Raw genomic sequence first — 20,428 nt, forward strand, 5'->3', positions numbered from 1 at the left:
GAATAAAGGGGAATCACATGACTGTTTAGCAGCCTCTCGGGAGTTAAGTATGCCTGGATTTGAATCTTCTCCCTTTTAGTCAACCTTGATTTAATATACTTTGTAGATGCTTCTCACATATGACAGAGACACTCCCAGTGCAGGACATGCTGTTATCACTGAACATGCAATCACTGAAGGGCTCCATGGCCTGATTCCCAGCCTGCCCAGGTAGCTGAACTAGTAGCTTAGATTTGGGGCTGCACTCTGGCAAAGATGAAAGACTAAATATTAATATGAATGGTAGATTTGCTTTTTGGGTGGTTATGACTTGTGGAATTTATTAAAACACATATTTACCTCCTTTTGGGATACTCTGATTAAAAATGGTAAAGGAACAAGTGACTTATTAGTACTTTGTCAATGCCCCAAGGAGATAACAGTTTAATAACTGATAGAAACCAAAAGTCTAGAGACCACCCCAGAAAAAATTAGTAATGTCTTTGTTTTGATTTACATGCTAAAAGTTTTTGGCTTTTTAAAAACACCCCAGCTAATAGTAAGTGTTGCCAAATTTATATTAGTCACCACCAAATCTACTAAAAGAAAATGGGCTCAATTTAGACATGCTATAATTAACTCACAGTTATTAACTTAACCTGCTTTAGAAAACAATATTAGCAATCAAGAGATGTTTTCCCCATAAAGATGGAATTTGGAAATTTTGGGATGGCTGCCCTCAGTGTCATGACCCATCCAGTGGACTCTGGTCACATTACTCCATGACTGTGCCCATTCAGAGCGACAGAAAGTACTTCCACCTCAAATAAATAGTTTGAAACAATTTTCAAAATTGGCCAAGGGAGTGGTAGAGTCATGTCTTAGCAGTGAATAGTGTAACCTGGGTGAGATGTGGTTCAGACTCTTCTCTTCAAGGTCTTTAGGTATTTACAAATGTATTTTTATACAATTGCTGAAGTCTTGAGTCTCTGACTATATAGTAGTTATTTCTTGTGAACTATCTGCATGTATAAAAATGCTTCCCTGCCTGAGAATAAGGTAGACTCATTCCATCAATGGTCTCAATTCTTCAACTTTTCCTGAATTCAAGCCCTCACATTTCACCTCGTAGTGCCCCTTCCCTCTAATTTTGTGTTCCATTATGTGAGTTGATTCGGTCACTGGGATGCCACAAAGGAGAGGTTTGCAAAAGCATTTGTAAGATTCCACTCTAGCTCTTTCCTTTTGCCATGACCTTGAAACATACTCATCATATTCATCCAGATGGAGGATGAAGATGAGTTAAGCAGATAGGAGTTACCCAAGACACCTAAGCTAAGGTAATTGTAGACCAGCTGAAAAAGACATTTCAGGAAAAAAAAAACTGCATATCCCTCATGAACACAGATGAAAAGTTCTAAATAAAATATTAGCAAATAGAATCTAGTGATACATAAAAAAGATAATACATTAAGACCAAAAGGAGTTTATTCCAAAAATAAAAAAGTTTGGTTTAACATTTGAAAATCTCATTAATGGAAAAACAGAAAAACATTTTGATTATCTTGATAGATGATATCAGAAAAAAATCTGATATATTCAACACCAATTCATGGTTCAAAACTTTTAGCAAACTAGAAATAAAATGGACTGTCTTAATCTAGTAAAGAATGACTACAAAAGCCTATAGCAAACATCATTTCAAATAGTGAAGCATGATATTCTTTCCACCTAAGTTTGGGAACAGGGCAAGGCTGCCTCCTCTTACCATTTCTATTCAATATTACCATGAAAGTCCTAGATAATTCAATAAAGAAAGAAAAAAGTATAAAAAGTGGGAAGAAAGTAGTAACTTTATATGATTACATACATTTAAAAAATCCCAGGGAATCTACACATTCATTATTAAAATGAAAATGTGAGTTTATGAAGGATGCTAGATGTAAAGTCAACATACAAGGCCAGGTGTGGTGGTTCACACCTGTAATTACAGCACTTTGGGAGGCTGAGGTGGGAGGGTTGCTTGAATCCAGGAGTTCAAGACCCGCTTGGGTCAGTGAGACCAGAGAGACTCCTTCTCTACAAAAATTAATTTAAAAAATTAGCCAAGTGTGGTGATGCCTGCTTGTAGTCCCAGCTATGTGGGAGACTGAGGTGAGAGAAATGCTTGAGCTCAGGTGCCACTGCACTCCAGCCTGTGGTGACAGAGCAAGGCCCTGTCTTTAGATAAACAAATAAACAAATGTCAATATACAAAAATTAGTTATGTTCCTACATACCAATAGCAAATATTTAGAAAATGAAGATCTTCAAATATCATTTAAAATAGCATAAAAACTTATCAAATACATAGAAATAAAACTAACAAAAGGTGTAAAACCTGTACACTACAAACATTGCTAAAAGAAATCAAAGAAGACATCAGTAGAGAGATCTATTATGTTCATGAGTTGGAAAGCTCAATATTTTTAGATGTCAATTCTCTCCAAATTAAGCTATGTAGTCAATGCCCAAGTGAAAATACTGACAGGGTGTGGGGGTGTGTTTGTGTGGGTTTGAGTGTGTGTGTGTGTGTATGTAAATTGCCAAGATGATTCTAAAATTTATATGGAAATTCAAAAAATCTAGGAGAGCCAAGATATCTTTTAAACAAAAGTACAAAGTTGGAGGACTTACACACAAGTTCTCAAGAGTCACTATAAAGCCATAATAATTAAAACTATGGCCTGGACTTAAGTATAGACAGTCATAATGAAAGGACAAAAAGCCCAGAAACAGACCTATACACATATGTTCACTTTATTTGCAATAAACCCACCTCTGCAATTCACTGGGGGAAATCATGCTCTTTACAATAAATGGTACAGGAGAAATTGAGAGCTATGTGAAAAACATGAAACTTGATACTTTATATCTTTACAACAATTAATTGGAGGTCAATCATAGACCAATATATTGATAGAGGTGTTGGTTACATGCATATATACTTAGGTATAATATCATCAAGATATATACTTGATTAGTGCAACCTACCATACGTGTTATACCTCAGAAAAAATGTGGTTATAGATGCATACACATACAATGTATACCTACATTGGGGCACATGTATATACAAGTAATTTACTTCAACTTCTATTTTAGGTTCAGGGGTACATGTGGAGGATGTGCAGGTGTGTTACACAGGTAAATGTGTGCCATAGTGGTTTGCTGCACAGATCATCCCATCCCTAGGTATTAAGCCCAGCATCCATTAGCTATTCTTTCTGATGCTGTCCTTCCCCATCCCCTCCCTCCCAGCAGGCCCCAGTGTGTGTTGTTCCCCATCATGTGCCCATGTGTTCTCATTGTCAGATCCCACATATAAGTAAGAACATGCGGTGTTTGGTTTTCTGTTCCTGTGTTAGTTTGCTGAGGATATCAGCTTCCAGCTCCAACTATATCCCTGCAAAGGATGTAATCCTGTTCCTTTTTATGGCTGCACAGTTTTCCGTGGTATTTATGTACCACATTTCCTTTTTTTGTTGTTGTTGTTTTAAGTGTTAAATAATCTTTATTTGATATTACACATAAACCACACAAAATGCCTTTGAATAAGTAAAAGGAACCATCTTAAATACAGGGAATTCTAATTACAATGGCATAGGTAAGGCCAAAAATACAAAGTAGACATTGCTACCTTATCTTCAACCCTTGCCTTTAAGAGGCAAATAAACACAAAATACAGGTGAATCTTGCTTGGTTCTGAGACAGTGAAGGAATTTTCCCAGTATTTAAATATATTCACATAACCAGTCATATAAATCTAAATATAAACCAATATAAATATAAATATAAAACCAATCTTCATTAAGTTTTAAGATGGTACTTACCATCTTTGTGAAAAGTTGAACATTATTAACAAAGTCTAATCATATATTTACAAGGAGTAAACAGTGATAGCATTCACTGAATTGGAATTACTATTAATATTCAAAAACCAAACTTATTCATTTAACCACAAGCCAGTCTTAGTTTTAAATCAGGACTGCCCAACAAAATATTCTGAGAGTCATTCATAATCTGAATCCTGGTGTATGAGATCTGTTAAATTATGGTACACATAAAAAAGTCATGAGACATTTCCGTTTTGTAATATAAGGTATAAGGCAGTGGCCAATTATTACTCACTAGTAGCTTTTTTGAGATAAGCTATCAAGTCTGCCCTTTCTGCATTGTTCTTAATGCTGGCAAAGATCATTTTTGTTCCAGGAATGTACTTCCTGGAATTCTCAAAATACTCTATCAGTGTATCCTCTCCCCACGTGACGGCTTTGTTCTTATCAATCTCTACGTTAAGATGATCCAATGGCCTGACATGTCTTCCACCTGAAGAGACCATGGAGTTTAGGCCCAGTCTTGTGCTTGCTTCACTTTTCCACGGTGTGGCACTGGGCACACTTCTGAAGAAAAATTTTCTTGCCTTTCTCAGAATCAGCCATATTTAATTCTCTCTTTCATCACTGGCACTACAAAGGTTCCCGCTCAGAAGCCCGATGTCCCACTCTATGTACCATATTTTCTTTATCCAATCTATCATCGACTGGCATTAAGGTTGATTCCATGTCTTTGCTATTTTGAATACTGCTGCAATGAACATATGTGTGCATGCATGTATTTTTATAAGACAATGATTTATATTCCCTTGGGTATATACCCCATAATGGGATTGCTGGGTCTGATGATATTTCTGCCTCTAGGTCTTTGAGGAATTGACACACTGTCTTCCACATGGGTTGAACTAATTTACACACCCACCAACAGCATTTCTTTTTCTCTGCAACCTTCACAGCATCTGTTATTTTTTGGCTTTTTAATAGTAGCCATTCTGACTGGCATGAGATGGTATCTCATTGCGGTTTTGTTTGCGTTTCTTTAATGATCAGTGATGTTGAGCTTTTATTTCATATTTTTGTTGACTGCATGCATGTCTCTTTTGGGAAGTGTCTGTTCAGATCCTTTGCCCACTTTTTAATGCGGTTGTTTTTTTTCTTGTAAATTTAAGTTCCTCATAGACTCTGAATGAGATATTGCCAGTGAAGTCTGAGAAACAGCAAAGATGGCAGCCAGCTCCTTCCTTTGGAAGCTCCATCCCAGGGGGATACTGAACTGTAGCCAGCCCACACATACCAGCAGGAGGTGGCTAGAGACCCCTGTTGGGCATTCTCACCCAGTCAGGAGGGATGGGATCGCAGACCCATCCAAATAAGCAGTCTGGCTGCTTTGGGGTAGAGCAGGTGTGCTGCATTGTGGGGGATCCTTCCTCCTCTGGACCACCTGTATTCTCCAAAGCCATCAGGTTGGAGTGGCTGAGTTGACCAAACTGCAGAGGTGGCAGCTGTCCCTCCCGCCAGGAGCTCCATTTCAGGGCGAGATCAAACCTCTGTCCATAGAACCATTGCTGGAGTGGTTAAAGCCCCCGCAGGGATTTCTGCCCAGTGAGGAGGAATGGAATGGGGTCCTGCTTAAAGAAGCAGTCTGGTCATGATCTGGCAAGCCAGCTGTGCTGTGTTGTGGGGAACTCTTCCTTGTCCAGATTGTTTGTATTCTCCACAGCTGGCAGGCTGGAGTGGCTGAGTATATGAACCACAGTGATGCTGGCTGCCTCTCCCCACATCCCCAGGAACTCAGACCCATCTGAGGTGGATTCCAACCTGCTGCTATCAGCAGGCTAGGATTCCAAGCCAGTGGGTCTTAACTTGTGAGGTGCCAAGGAAATGGGGCATGCAGAATGATGCTGCCTGGCTCCCTGGATTCAGCCCCCTTCCCAGAGATACATATGGACAGATTTCCCACTGTGCTGAAGATCCCCGGGGCTAGACTGTGTAAAACTCCTGGGTTTGTGTGTGTGCCTGAGCAGCTGGTGTGCCCAGACTCCATACAGGTCTGTGTATCAGACCCACAGCCCTGGTGGCATGGGTTCACAAGGGGATCTCTTGATCCATGGCTTGCAAAGATCCATGAGAGAAGCACAGTTTCCCGGGCAGGACTGCACACTCACTCACTGCTTCCCTTGGCTGGCGGTGGGGGTTCCTTTGGCTCCATGCCGCCCCCGGCTGGGCCGTCACACTCTCTGCCTGCTGGTCTTCATTCTCCATTGGTCGACCTGTTCATCCACTCAGTCCCAATGTGAGAACCTGGTTATCTCAGTTGAAGGTGCTGAATTCCCTCGCCCCTTTTCATTCTTCTTTGTGAGCACTGCAGACTGCAGCTGCTTCTAATTGGCCATCTTGCATCACTCTAAACATTTCTTTTTTAGACCTAGTTCTTAATTCCTATAGCTCTTGGTTTATCACCAGTTTCTTGATAAAATAATCCATCCACATTCTCTAGACATGGGATGATGACTCAGGCCAGGGATCCAGGACATTTTCTGGGAAGTAGCTGAACTTGCAGCCCTGTCCTGTTCAGAACTGAGCTAACACACTGCAAAGAGGTACTCCTTCCACCTCTCCTATGCCCTGACTATAATTTAGGATCTCAACCTAAGAGTACACATTTTGGGTTATAGCATCCCCATCTTTCTTCCCTATGGTAGACTATCAAAAATGGCCACAATTCTTTATAATTCCTTCCATCAAGAGTTGGAGTTTATTTTCTACTCCTTGAATCCAGACTGGTAGTGTAATTTGCATTGTCCAATAAAATGGGGTAGAATTAATATATAAATTTGAGCCTGGGCCTGAAGAAGATTTGCATTGTTTTATTGCCGCTCCTGGGACTCTTGCCTCTGCCATCATGTGAACAGGCCTGAAGTAGCCTAGTGGAGAATGAGAGACCACATGGGGCCATTCAGCCAAGTCAGGTAATTTTCTTTCCTTTCATTTAAAAAATGTTTCCTTCATTCTTTAAAAATATTTTTAATTGACACATAATACTTGTTCATATTTATAAGGTAGAGAGGGATATCTCAATACTTTTATACAATGTGTAATGATCAAATCAGGATAATCAGCATATCTATCACCTCAAATATTTATCATTCTTTGTGTTGGGAACACTCAACATCCTCTCTATTTAAAAGTATACAATAAATTATTGTTAACTGTAGTCACCCTACAGCACTACAGAACACCAGAACTTATTCCTATCTGTAAGCTTAAATCTGATATTTCTTTTTTGATTTTCTGTCTAGATGATCTGTCCAGTGGTAAGAGTGGGGTGTTAAAGGCCCCAACTGTTACTGCATTGGAGTCTGTCTTTCCCTTTAGACTTAAAAATATTTGCCTTGTTAGTCTGAGTGCTCTAGTGTTGGGTACATATATATTTACAATTATTATATCTTATTGCTAAGTTGGTCTCTATATTATTATAAAATGACCTTCTTTGTCTCTTCATACAGTTTGACTTAAAGTCTGTTTTTACCTGATAAGTACGGCTACCTCTGCTTGCTTTTGGTTTCTGTTTGCCTGGAATATTTTCTTCTATCCCTTCACTTCCAGTCTGTATGAACCTTTACAGGTGAAGCTAGTTTCTTGTAGGCAGCATACAGTTCGGTCTTTTTTTTTTTTTTTAAATCTTGGCTGCCAACTCTATATCTTTTAATTGGGAATTTGATCTGTTTACATTACATTCAAGGTTACTATTAATAGATGAGGCTTTATCCTGTCATTTTGTTCATTTTTTTCTGGTTGTTTTGTATATCCTTTGTTCTTTTCTTCATCTATTTTTTTTTAATCTTCGTGGTTTGGTCATTTTCTGTAGTGACAAAAAGTTTGATTCCTTTCTCTTTCTCATGTGTATATCTGCACTACCAGTGAGTTTTACACTTTTGTGTGTTTTGACAATGGTAATCATCCTCCTGCTTCCAGATGTAGAACCACCTTAAGCAGTCCTTTTAACATCAGTCTAGTGGGAATGAATTCCTTCAGTTTTTGCTCATCTAGGAAATACTTTATTTCTCCCTCATATCTAGTGGATAGCTCTACTAGGTATAGTATTCTTGGTTGACAGTTATTTTTTTCCTTCAGTACTCTGAATATATCATCCCATCTTATTGTCTACTGACCTGTAAAGTTTCCACTGGGAAATCCACTGCTAATCAAATGGAGTTTCCCTTATATGTGACTTGATGCTTTTTTCTTGCTGTTTTTAACATTTCCTTTTTTAAAAAATTTTTTTGGATACAGTCTCACTCTGTCACCCAGGCAGCAGTGCAGTGGTGTGATCTTGGCCCAGTGCAAACTCCACCTCCAGGGTTTAAGCAATTCTCGTGATTCAGCCTCCCAAGTAACTGGAACTACAGGTTCACACCACCACACCCAGCTAATTTTTTTGTATTATTAGTAGAAATGCGGTTTCTTCATGTTGGCCATGCGCACCTTGAACTCCTGGCCTCAAGTGATCCACCCGCCTCAGCCTCCCAAAGTGGTGGGATTACAAGTGTGAGCCACCACACCTGATGAATATTCCCTCTTTTTGACTTTTGACATTTTGACTACTATGCACCTCAGAGAAGACCTTTTTGGGTTGAATCTATTTGAGAATCTTTGAGCTTCCTAGATTTTGGCGATATCTCTCCCATGTCTGTTTTTAAAGCTCTTGATTGTATTTTCTTTTTTTTTTTTTGAGACAGGGTATCACTCTGCCACCCAGGCTGGAGTGCAGTGGCACAATCTTGGCTCACTGCAACCTCCACCTCCTGGATTCAAGAAATTCTCGTGTCTCAGCCTCCCAAGTAGCTTGGATGGCAGGCATGCACCACCAAACCCAACTAATTTTTGTATTTTTTAGAGATAGGATTTTGCCATGTTAATCAGGCTTGTCTTGAACTCCTGGCCTCAAGTGATCCACTGCCTTGGCCTTCCAAAGTGCTGGGATAACAGGTGTAAACCACTTCACCTGGACTCTTGATTGTATTTTTATTTTATTCCTTAAATTCTTCAGCTCCACAATCTCTGTCTGGTTTTTAATGACATATATATATCCTTGTTGAATTTCTCATAAGATCATAAATTGTCTTTCTAATTTCATTGATTTGTCTATCTGTATTCTCTGTATCTCATAGTTTCCTTAAGATCATTATTTTGAATTCCTTCTTAGCCATTTGATATACTCTTTAAATTTAGGGTCTGTTAATGGGGAATTATTGTGTTTCATTGGAGGTGTAATGTTTCCTTGCTTTTCATGTTTCTTGTGGCCCTGAACTGATTTTTGCACATCTAGGGGAACAGTTGCCTCTTCCAATGTTAGGGAGTTTTCACAGAGAAATACTTTTTCCAATAGTTGTCTCCTATAGTGTTCATTCAGTAGGGTGCTTTGACTTTGGTTCTGGGTGGGTGCAGTAATACAGTCTTCAGGTGACTTTTTTGGCTGTAATCAGCATTCAGTGGTGTCTGTGAGTGCCTCAGTGGCCTGATGGTGAGTGTTTGTGGAGACAGTGGTATGGCTTTTCTTGGTGTGAGAGCTATCATTCAGATTAGTTCTCAGGCCTTAGGCATACGCATGCTAGCTGCAGTGGCTTTGCTAGTTGTGGGGTATTGCCAACAGCAGGGTGGGCACCAGGCAGACCAGTCCTCAGTGCCTTAGAAGTGCATGCGGCATATGGTAGCTCTGCTGGTGAAGGGGGTGGGACTGTTGGCAGCAGTGGATGCCAGATGGGATGGGCCTTGGGCCTTGGGGGGTGCATGTAGCATGCAGTGGCTCTGTCAGTTGAGGGTAGCCAAGTCATTTTAGACTAGCCAGTCCTCAGATGACCCAGTAGCTGCCCACAGATACATGAATGAGCTTAGTTGAGGCAGGAAATCCTTTCGGCAAGCACCCAAATTGGACAGTTAAGCCCATACCAAATTCACAAATCACAGTATCATGAGCCAAATAAATAGTTGCTGTTATAAGCCAGTAAGTTTTGGGGTGGTTTGTAACCACTGGCACAATTGTAACTGGTATCAATCCATTATGATTTTTTTACTTGAAAGAGTACATTTTTAAAAGAATACTGCCATATCTGGGTCAATATTAAACTTATGACTACACAGTCTACATTCACTAAGAAATGAGTATTTGTCAGATAAAGACCCATACCTCGATTGGATTTCTATAGAAAGACTGCCTTCCAAAAGATGGAAATGACATAGCAATAATACATTCTGAAAGTCAAAATCATCACTATTACAAACATTATTATAGATTTCATATAACATACAAAAAATTAATTTATACATTATCAGACTCCATTTTCATTGGAAAAAAACCTTTTAAGATTGAGATTGACAGAAAACAGCTAATACTCAGTATAATCAAATAACATATTAAATTACCCAACACAATGACCATTAAACTGGCATGGAATTCTTAAGTCTCCACTGGTTCTAACTGTATGCCTTGTATTTATGATGGCCTCAGTCTGAAGTTCCCCATTCTTAGAATTTATTTCTTATCTTAAATACCAGAGAAAATCCAAGATTTCTGGGCACCAGTGATGGTGGGAACTCCCAAAGTGCTTTGCAGCCCTCTGACTCAGAAAACCTGAGATCTACAAAGCACTGACCTCATTCTCTGGGGTTCTAGGATGAGAAGAGGTCTCTGTGGGATCCTCAGAAATAACTACTAGAGGTTAATAAATTGAAACTCAAATGGAGTCAGCTGAAAATCCATTCAAGTTCCTATGCTGCAAATGAGTAGTCCTGAATTGAGAAGACATGCAGATCTTCCATTGCCAGGGCTAAACCACAAATATGTCACATTATCACAGTAGCATATATCCTCAGGAATAAAGAATATTTGAATGAATGTGTCTTAGATGAGGCAAAAGAAATACAATTACAAGAGAAAGTGAAGTAATACAAGTAAATCAACAGTTAAGTGTCACAAAACTGTAATGTTAAGTGAGATCTAGGTCAAATCCATCCCTTGTGTATCGCCTTTTGTTTTCTGAAACCTGAGAGTTTAAAATCACCATTAGTTTATGAAACATTCATCAACATAAAAATAGAAAACATTATACAGTATAGATATCAACCCTTGCCAATGGGTTCCAAAACACAAAATATTTTTCGGAATCATAAGCATGTTTTTCCCACTTACCAGCCTTCTTATCAGCTTTACAAGTTGTCTTTTTTGATAAAACAGATGAAAAATTCTTATCAGAATAACAAGTCGTAGAAGTCAATCAAAATATGTCCATCTAACAATAAATTTAAAAGATCCATTTTTGCTTCAGAAACAGAATTTTATCAATATAAACTATGTCTAGAGCAGCAGTTGTTAACCAGAGGCAATTTTCCCTCCTCTCCCCAATTACCTACCTGGGGGATATTTGGCAATGTCTGGAGTCATTTAGGTTTTCACAACTGGTGTGCGTGCGTGTGTGTGCGTGTCTGTGTGTTACTTACATCTAGTGAATAGAGGCCAGGAATTTTGCTAAACACTCTACAATTAATATAACTGCTCACTACCCTCTTATGGCAATGATCTGGCCCAAAATGTCAGTAATTCTGAGGCTGAGAAATTCTTGTCTAGAGAAATAGTGATACTATAGACTCTTAGCATTTGTAAATTTAATTTTGGGATTTAAGACTAGCTTTTCAATTTTTCCACATCAAAACAAATCAATTATTCTTGTTCATCTTTGTTATTCCCATGAGTAACACATGTTCACTACAGCTGCTACTGCACATCAGGGAGGCAACAGATTGACATACTTCCAAAGTGTGCTAGCTGGTATCTCTCCTACCATCAGAACCACCGAAGCAGAGAACTGATGGTCTGGACTAGTGTTTCTCTGATTTGGGCAAACATCAATAAGAGCCACCTGGAAAAGCTTGTTAAGCTGCAGATTGCTGGGTCCCAGAGATACTGATTCAGTGGGTCCAGGGTGGGGCCTAAGGTATTTTTCTTCTTATATTTCTAGCAAGCTGTCAAGTGATGCTGAGGTTTCTAGTCAGAGGACCACATTGGATGAGGTTATTATCAAGTAACTCCAAAAGCCTATCACTTAACATGCTTTTAGTTGGGGACTGAGCTGTAGTCCAGGGAAGCTAGAGTACAAAAAGAAATCAGCTATTTGACCCATGAACAAGCTTAGGAAGCCACCATCTACATCCCAGTATACATTTGCTCTTTCGTTTTCCTCATTGTCACAGTAAAAAAAGGAAAAGAGTCACCAGGGCCTCATACACTCTTTAGTTTCTTAATCCCTAACAGTTCTAACTTTGCCTAAGCTTTCTTTGTTTCTACCACAACTATACTGCAAAACTCTACTATTGTGTTGCTACATGTGTCATCTCCCAGTTTCTGTTCTGTTTGCTATTTTTTAGAAACTCATAATTGAAGTCACTCAAACTTTGCATATGCTCAAATAAATTCCCTCTTGGTTGTAGGAAAAATCCAGACAGAACATTATGTGTAAGGGATTTGTAGTTGAAGCACAGAGGAGAATTGTTTTCAATATAAATTTTTCTGATATAGCAGATATTAAACTGATAAGAATATTATACTTGATCTTAGCCAAAAGGCCAAAAAATGATACAAATGGGAATTTGATGAGAACTTCACAATGTAGAGAAGTTAAAGTTAGTATAAGAGTAAAAGTCCTTCTTTGGGTACTGCATCTTCTTTATTCCATTAATGGTACTTAGCCTGTATACTCTTCACTGGTCCCTAAATATCACAGTCTTTTAGTTTCAAAGTATGTGGGAATTTGCCTAAACATTTCATTTTAAAGCAATGTATTTGGTATAGAATGAGAACATTTGAAGTTGAAAAGATTATATAGAATAAAAGCCACAGAAAATGCTAAAATTAATGAAAAACTTTAAGAGAGGTAAGTCTTAAGTTTCACACCTGGGAATATTCCTAAGCAACTTAATGTCAAAAAAAAATGTAAATGACATCAACCAGCAGAGGAATCACAATAATGGCAGTATCTAAAATGTTAAAAAAGTCAGAAAAATACTGCTGTCTCCTGTAATATAAAACAAAAAAAAAAAGTTCATTCCCCCCTGCAAGAAGAGATAGGAATATTTAAAGACCACAAACTATTGACTCATCCCCATTAAGAATTCTACTATCATGAATTATTTAAAATGTATTTTCTAGAGTAGACTAAGGTAAAAATATAACATTCATGGGAAATTTTCAAACAATAAAATTATATTCATCATTTGACACTTACATGTGACTAAAATACCAACATGGCAATTCAAACATAATAACAGATATAACTAAATGCATAATAATCACCCTTATTGTGGACAATGGGGTATCTATGCCCTCAAGCATTTATCACTCATGTTACAAACAATCCAATTACACTCTTTCAGTCATTTAAAAATATACAATCAAGTTATTGTTGACTATGGTCAATCTCTTGTGACATCAAATACTAGGGGTTACTCATTCTATTATTTTGTACCCATTAACCATCCCCACCACCCCACCCCCTAGCCCCTATTACCATGCCCAGCATCTGATGACCACCCGTCTGCTCTCTAGGTCTATGAGTTCAATTGTTTTTTTTTTTTTAGAGCCCCATAATAAGTGAGAACATGTGATGTTTATCCTTCTGTGCCTGGCTTATTTCACTTAACAAACATAGTGATCTCCAGTTCCATGTTGTTCCAAATGACAAGATCTCTTTTTTTTTTTTTTTTTTTTTTTTTTTGAGATGGAGTTTCACTCTTGTTGCCCAGGCTGGAGTGCAATGGCGTGATCTCGGCTCACTGCAACCTCCACCTCCTGGGTACAAGTGATTCTTCTATCTTAGCCTCACGAGTAGCTGGGATTACAGGCGCCCGGCACCACACCCAGCTGATCTTTGTATTTTTAGTAGAGATGGGGTTTCTCCATGTTCTCAGGCTGGTCTCAAACTCCCGACTTCAGGTGATCTGCCCACCTCAGCCTCCCAAAGTGTTGGGATTATAGGCATGAGCCAGTGCACTTGGCCAGGATCTTATTGTTTTTTTGTGGCTAAATAATACTCTCTTATGTATATGTACTACATTTTCTTTATCCATTCATCTGTTGATGGGCACTTAGGTTGCTCCCAAATCTTAGCCATTATGAACAGTGCTGCAACAAACAGGGAATGCAGATATCTCTTCTATATACTGATTTCCTTTTTTGTGGGTATCTACCCAGCAGTGGGATTGCTGGATCATATGGTAGTTCTATTTTTAGTTTTTTGAGTGACCTCCAAACTGTTCTCCAATGGGTTCTACTAATTTACATTTCCATGAACAGTGTATGAGGGTTCTCTTATCTTCACATCTTTATCAGGATTTGTTATTGCCTGACTTTTGGATATAAACCATTTTAGATGGGGTGAGATGATATCTCATGGTAGTTTTCTACACTGAGAATTTCTCTAATGATCAATGATGTTAAGCATCTCTTGATATGGCTGCTTACCATCTGTATGTTTACTTTTGACAAATGCCTATTCAAATCTTATCCTCATTTAAAAAATTAGATTATTAGATTTTTTCCTAGAGAGCTGTTTGAGCTCCTTACATATTCTGGTTTTTAATCCCTTTTCAGATGGGTACTTTGCAAATATTTTCCCCCATTCTGTGGGCTGTCTCTTCACTTTGCTAATTGTTTCTTCTGCTATGAAGCAGTTTTTTTAACTTGATGTGATCCCATTTGCCCATTTTTGCTTTGCTTGCCTGTGCTTGTCAGGTATAGCCCAAATAATTTTTGCTCAGACCAATGTCCTGGAGATTCTTCTCAATGTTCTCTTGTAGTATAACAGTTTCATTGAGGTCTTAGATTTAAGTCTTTAATTCATGTTGATTTGATTTTTGTATATGGTGAGAGGTAGGGGTCTAGGTGCATTCTTCTGTATGTGTATATCCAGTTTTCCCAGAACCATTTGTTGAAGAGATGTCTTTTGTTAAATGTATGTTCTTAGCACATTTATTAAAAATGAGTTCACTGTAAGTGTGTGTGGATTTGTTTCTGGGTTCTCTATTCTGTTCCAGTGGTCTATGTGTGTGTTTTTATGCCAGTGCCATGGTGTTTTGGTTATATAGTTCTGTAGTATAATTTGAAATCAAGTAAAGTGATTCCTCCAGCTTTGCTCTTTTTGCTTAGAATAGCTTTGGCTATCCTGGGTCTTTTGTGGCTCTATATAAATTTTAAGATTGCTTCTTCTATTTCTGTGAAGAATGTCATTCATATTTTGACAGGGAGTGCATTGCATCTGTAAATTGCTTTGGATAGTATGGACATTTTAACAATATTGATTCTTCCAATCCATGAACATGGAATCTCTTTCCATTTTTTGGTGTCCTCTACAATTTCTTTTATCAGTGTTTTATCATTTTCATTATAAAGACCTTACACTTCTTTGGTTAGGTTAATTTCTAGGTATTTAATTTTATTTGTGGCTATTGTATATAGGACTTTTTAAATGTCCTTTCCAAATGGTTCACTGTTGACATATAGAAATGCTACTGATTTTTGTATATTGATTTTGTATCCTGCAGCTTTACTGAACTTATCAATTCTAATAGTTTATTTTGTGGAGTCTTTAGTATTTTCCAAATAAAATGTATCATCTGCAAACACAAGAATAATTTTACTTCTTCCATCCCAATTTGGATTTCTTTTTTTATTCCCTTTCTTTCTCTTCTATAATGGCTCTATCTAGGACTTCTGGTACTATGTTGGACAACAGTGGTAAAAGTGGAAATCCTCATTGTGTCCTAGATCGCAGAGAAAAGCTTTTCATTTGTTCCCCATTCAGTACGGTATTGACCGTGGGTCTGTCATATATGGTTTTTATTATGTTGAGGTGTGTTACTTCTATAGCCAGTTTTTTAGGGTGTTTACCATGAAGGGATGTTGAATTTTATCAAATGCTTTTTCAGCATTAACTGAAATGATCTTATGTTTTTTATCTTTTATTGTGTGGATATAATGTATCGCACTGATTGATTTGCAAATGTTGAACCATCCTTGCATCCCAGAGACACATCCCAATTGTTATGATGAATGATCTTTACCATATATTGTTGAATTCAGTTGTCTAGTATCTTGTTGAGGATTTCTGCATCAATATTTGTCAGATATATTAGCATGTTTTTAGTTTTGGGGTTTGTTTGTTTTATTTTTATTATTATTATTTTTTTGAGACAGAATCTCACCTGTCACCCAGGCTGGAGTGCAGTGGTGTGATCTCAGCTCACTGCAACCTCTGCCTCCCAGGATCAAGTGATTCTCCTGCCTCGGGCTCATGAGTAGCTGAAATTACAAGTGACCGGCACCACACCCAGCTAATTTTTGTATTTTTAGTAGAGGTGGGGTTTCACCATATTGGCCAGGCTGGTCTCGAACTCCTGACCTCCAGTAAACCACCCGCCTCTGCCTCCCAAAGTGCTGGGATTACAGGAGTTAGCCACCACTTCCAGCCTACATGTGTCTTTATGGGAGAAGAGTGTTTCCTGTAGGCAACAGAGCAATGGGTCTTTTTATTTTATTTATTTATTTATTTATTTATTTATTTATTTATTTATTTATTTATTTATTTTTGAGCTGGAGTCTTGCTCTGTCACCAGACTGGAGTACAGTGGCATTATCTCAGCTCACTGCAACCTCTGCCTGCCAGGTTCAAGTGATTCTCCTGCCTCAACCATCTGAGTAGCTGGGACTACAGGTGCACACAACTACACCCTGCTAATTTTTGTATTTTTAGTAGAGACAGGGTTTCACCATGTTTGCCAGGATGGTTTCTAGCTCTTGACCTCGTGATCTGCCTGCCTTGGCCTCCCAAAATGCTGGGATTACAGGCATGAGCCACCACACCTGGATGGGTCTTGTTCTTTCATCCATTCATCCACTCTATCTTTTGATTGAAAAGTTTAGTCTACTGACACTCAATGTTATTATTGGTAAGTAAGGACTTACTCCTGCCATTTTGTTATTTGTTTTCTGGTTGTTTTGGGGTCTTCTCTTCCTTCTTTCCTTCCTGTCTTCCATTAGTGAAGGTAATTTTCCCTGGTGATATGACTTAGTTTCTTGTTTTTTACTTTTCGTGTATCCATTTTTATGTTTTTTGGTTTGAAGATACCATGAGGCTTGTAAATACTATCTTATAATCCATTATTTTAATCTTATAATAACAGTTTTCATAAACAAGTAAAAAGAAAACTAATAAAAACTCTACAACTTAACTTTGTCTCCCTATTTTTTAACTTTTTGTTATTTCTATTTATATCTTATTATACCATCTATGTCTTGAAAAGTTGTAGTTAATATTTTTGATTGGCTCATAGTTTAGTCTCTCTACTTAGAATAAGAGTAGTTTATTCATCATAGTTACAGTGTTATAACATTCTGCATTTTTCTGTATACCTACTACCACTGGTGAGTTTTATACCTTCAGGTTGTTACTTATTGCTCATTAATGTCCTTATCTTTCTGATTGAAATACTCCCTTTAGCATTTCTTCTAGGACAGGACTGGTGTTGACAAAATCCCTCAGCTTTTGTGTGGAAAAGTCTTTATTTCCCCTTCACTTTGAAGGATATTTTCACTGGATACACTGTTCTAGGGTAAATGTTTTTTTCCTTCAGCAATTTCAATATGTCATGCCACTCTCTCCTAGCCTGAAACATTTCTACTAAAGAGTCTGCTGCCAGATATATTGTAGCTCCATTGTATATTACTGGTTTCTTTTCTCTTGCTGCTTTTAAGATCCTTTCTTTGTCCTTGCTCTTTGGGACTGTGATTATTAAATTCCTTGAGGTAGTCTTCTTTGAGTTACATCTGCTCGGTGTTTTATAACTTTCTTGTACTTGGATATTAATATCTTTCTGTAGGTTTGGGACGTTCTGTTACTATCCCTTTGAATAAACTTTGTACACTCTCCACCTCCTCTTTAAGGCCAATACCACCTAGATTTGTCATTTTGAGGCTATTTTCTAGGCATGCATGATTGTTTTTTATTCTTTCCTTTGTCTCCTCTATGTATTTTGAAATAGCCTGTCTTCAAACTCATTAATTCTTTCTTCTGGTTTATCAATTCTGCTATTAAAAGACTCTAATGCATTCTTTGGCAGGCCAATTACATTTTTTGGCTCCAGAATTTCTGCTTGATTCTTTTAAATTATGTTAATCTCTTTTAAATCTCTATTAAACTTATTTAATAGAATTATGAATTCCTTCTCTGTGTTATCTTGAATTTCCTCAACACAGCTATTTTGATTTCTTTGTCTGAAAGGTCACATATCTCTGTTTCTGCAGGATTGGCCCCTGCTGTCTTATTTAGTTCATTTGGTGAGGTCATGTTTTCCTGGATAATGTTGATGCTAGCAGATGTTCTTTGGTGTCTGGGCATTGAAGAGTTAGGTGTTATTGTAGTTTTCACTGTCAGGGCTTATTTGTACCCATCTTTCTTGGGAAGGCTTTCCAGGTATTTGAAAGAACTTGGATATTGTGATCTAATCTCTATCTGCTTTAGGGGGCACCCCAAGCCTCCTAAACTCTGTGGTTCTTGCAGACTCATAGTGGTACTGCCTTAATGGTCTTAGACAAGATCCAGGATAATTCTCTGCATTATCAAAAAGAGACTCGTTTTCTTCCCTTACTTTCTCCCAAACAAAGTCTCTCTGTTCTGAGGCACCTAAAGCTTGGGGTTGAGTGACATAAGCACCTCTGTGGCCACCACTACTATGACTGCACTGGGTCAGACCTGAGGCCAGCAGAGCACGGGGTCTTGCCCAAGACCTGCTGTAACCACTCCTTAGCTATTGCAGGAATTTGCTGAAGGCCCTGGGGTTCTACAGTCATCACATGGTAAAAACAGCCAGGCCTGCGTCCTTCCCTTCAGGATGACAAGTTCTCCTAGCCTCCAGGTGGATCCAAAGGTGCTGTCTGGGAATCAGGGCTAGATCAAAAACTGTAAAAGTCTACCTAGTGTTTTATTGTGCTATGGCTGTCACTCAAACCACAAGATGCAGTCCCTCCCACTCTTTCCACCCCTGTCCAAAGGCAGAGGAACATCAATCCATGGCCACCTCAAACACAGGCCATGGGGGGGTATTGCCAGACTACCACCAATGTTCTCATGAGGCCCAAAGGCTCTTAAGTCAGTTTGTAGTGAACGCTCCTGTTATTTTAAAATGCTTTTTCTTTTTTTTTGGGGGGGGGGAGGGGGGGATGGAGTCTCGCCCTGTCACCCAGGCTAGAGTGCAATGGCGTGATCTCGGCTCAATGCAACTTCTGCCTCCCAGGTTCAAACGATTCTCCTGTCTCAGCCTCCCAAGCAGCTGGGATTACAGGCAACCACCACCATGCCCAGCTAATTTTTGTACTTTTAGTAGAGATGGGGTTTCACCAGGTTGGCCAGGATTGTCTCGAACTCCTGACCTTGGGATCCTCCCACCTCAGCCTCCCAAACTGCTTCTTATAAAAGTACAAAATAGCTTAATGCATTATAAAAATAATCAAACTTACCCTTCTACAAATACTCGAAGAAGAACATCCATGAGAAAAAATAAGGCAATAGCTAGAGAAATAGAATGATACTCCAAAGGAATATAAAGTTTGCTGTCAGTGAAAATTAAGTCGGCAAGAAGGAGAGTGACATCCAGTAAGGCCAGGAAAACTCCAAATATTCTAAAATAAATAAATAAATGCAAAGATAAAGGGGCATTTGTCCCTATAGCTATACTGTATTTAAGCCACTGATCAGGTACCAAAATGTTATTATTTAGTATTAAGCTGCCCAGTGGCAGGAAAAACTGTAATGCCTTAGAATCTCAAAAATCACTGTTTTCACCCAATACAAGCAGTTCTTAATAAACAAAATTCTCACCAAACCACTTCACAAGATATTATCATGGCCTTTTGTAGTAGACACATCAGACCAACACCTCAAGAGAGAAAAGTAAAACTGAATTAAAATCACCTGTGTCTGTTTACAAACTCTTCTTAAAATTTGAGAATTTCATAAGAAGTTTATATCAATTTCTCATAAAAAATAAACCTTCATTAATCTGGATAATTCTAAACAATTTATCAATAAAAACCAAATGAAAGCATGAGTAACATAAGCTCTTAAAAGACCAAGATTTTTCATCAGTGACATTTTCAACAAGTACATGATTTCATATTTAAGGGTGCTTCTAGCAGAGTGATGGACACATGAGTCTTGAACTCTAAAGTACCTCCTGCCACTTGCTGTTACATATTCTAAATACATTCTCCATAAATTGATTAGACTATTTGCCTAATCTATGAAGGTGAATTAGTCTTTGAAGTACTTTTTTAAAAACTTGCAGCTCAAATTCAAATATTATTAATTCAAAAGGAAACAATTATATTGCATAAATCTATATCATGGTATGAAATCTTAATCTTATGTAGAGAAGAGTCTAAGTAAATTATTTCCAGAATTAAGGAGTAATTCCAGATGTATAAGGTATTTAATAAAACACTTTACTAATTATAGAATTTTAACATTTGA

General features: G+C 38.1%; 3 pseudogenes; all 3 read right to left on the bottom strand.

The window, feature by feature from the left end:
• LOC129530322 (phosphatidylinositol 3,4,5-trisphosphate 3-phosphatase TPTE2-like) overlaps window positions 1–20,428 on the bottom strand; it is a 54,430-nt pseudogene that overhangs the window by 26,396 nt on the left and 7,606 nt on the right.
• On the bottom strand, window positions 4,095–4,460 carry LOC129530323 (cytochrome c-like; annotated as a pseudogene).
• On the bottom strand, window positions 12,374–12,485 carry LOC129530448 (uncharacterized; annotated as a pseudogene).

The sequence above is a fragment of the Gorilla gorilla genome, chromosome Y, assembly GCF_029281585.2.
Source record: "Gorilla gorilla gorilla isolate KB3781 chromosome Y, NHGRI_mGorGor1-v2.1_pri, whole genome shotgun sequence".
In the NCBI taxonomy this organism is placed as follows: domain Eukaryota; kingdom Metazoa; phylum Chordata; class Mammalia; order Primates; family Hominidae; genus Gorilla; species Gorilla gorilla.